The sequence below is a fragment of the Mus pahari genome, chromosome 9, assembly GCF_900095145.1.
Source record: "Mus pahari chromosome 9, PAHARI_EIJ_v1.1, whole genome shotgun sequence".
Classification (NCBI taxonomy): domain Eukaryota; kingdom Metazoa; phylum Chordata; class Mammalia; order Rodentia; family Muridae; genus Mus; species Mus pahari.
In genome coordinates, this window is record NC_034598.1 from 76554345 (window position 1) to 76556030 (window position 1686).

Below are 1686 nucleotides of genomic sequence, written 5' to 3' on the forward strand. Positions count from 1 at the left end.
TCGAAGACCTTCAGGTCTGTGCAAATACAGAAACGATGTGATACAAACCAAGGAATCTCCAGGGGAAGTCATGCTTTCCTGGGACACTTAGGTGAGAATTACCATCCTGTGATTTTATGAAGCTCTGGTCTATATCTCCATGATAATCTTATTTTTTTTTTTTTTTTTTTTTTTTTTTTTTTTCTATTGAAAGTCTTTGCTCTCACATTTAAAGTTGTAAATCTCCATGCTTTTTAGTTAGAAGATCTGAAGGAAGAAGGGCTCCAGCTCTGTTGCTCACAATTATTATGACTTAACGGGTGACTGAGGGTCTATAGGTAGAATTGATGCTTTCATACAGACATTGGTGTACATAAGGTGGGGGAATCTGTAGAAAATACAAAGAGAGAATATGGAGCTTTGGAATCAAATATCCATTTGCATTCTTCACCGACTCTAAGTAGGCTAGTTAGCATCTCTGAGCTCCTATGGTGGGGTAAGTTAAACCCTGGAACTTTCTTACTCAATGACGTACCGTACCGTGCTCAAATGACTGAGCACCTATGCTCCGTACAGAGCAGGTTAGTAGATGTTAGTTCTGTTTTTTTTTTTTTTTTTTCTCCTGCCAGCTTTTCTCAGAAATAATACTTTCTTCTTGATGGTCAACTCATTTGAATACCAAGAAGATATATCAGTCGTCTGACTTCTCTGATCACCCTTCAGTGTGCACGCTGCCGGTTCATGGAGATAATATTCAAACTCTTTTTAAGAGAGCCTTCTCAGGTGTCTCACAATCTACCCTTTGCTCACTGGCCACAGAAACAACTGTAGGACTGGAGGAAAATAATCCCATTCCTAACTGGGTATGACTTGGCCTAAATGGCAGCTCTGCCGCTAACTATCCAGTGGTTTGGGGCTGGTCACTGTGTCTCTCTGCGGTTCAGTTTTACTCACCTGTCAAGCAAGAACAATAGTAACTTCTATTTCAGGAGTTCTTATGAAAATCGAAGGAGTCTTGCATGTAATGAGCTTGTGACAGCACATGGCACATTAAAAATGCTAAAAAGGAAAGAGGAAACTGAAGAAAATTGGGCTGCTAAAGGCAATGAAAGAGGAGTGGACTCCGAACGGCGTGGGGTGCCCACAGACAGGAGGAATTCGGAGATTGAATGCTCTCTTACCCTTCAGAAGCCGACAAGACTGGAAAATCTATGTCTCTATAAAAAGGAAAAGCTCGGCAGCTTTTCTCCTTCTACCCCTCCTCTGTAGAGTGGGTGAGTTCAGTGACAGACTGTTTTGGAAGGAGCTAGAAATATCAGTTTGAAAAATGCCTGGCAACTGCTTGAGAACGATTATCTGACTTAGGAGGAAGGGAGAATACTGAGGTATTCCTCTTAGCCAAATTTAGAAATGTCATGGAGGCTCAGTGAATCATCTCTCAGGGGCTTGGAAAAAACAATTTTCCCATACTAAGTGTTGCTTTATGCCTATCATTCAAGGCCTGTACCCCAGGCTAGCCCACTAGGGCCCTACAAGGCTAACCAGTTTGAGCAATGACTAGATAGATACATGTTGGTTTTAATCTTTTAGTATATACTGATGGACAGTATGCTTGTCTCTCTAACTTAAATGTCACCCATTGGATTATGCAGTAAATCCGTTAGGGCCAACCACCCCCACCCCACACCCTCCCCACCACCATCACCA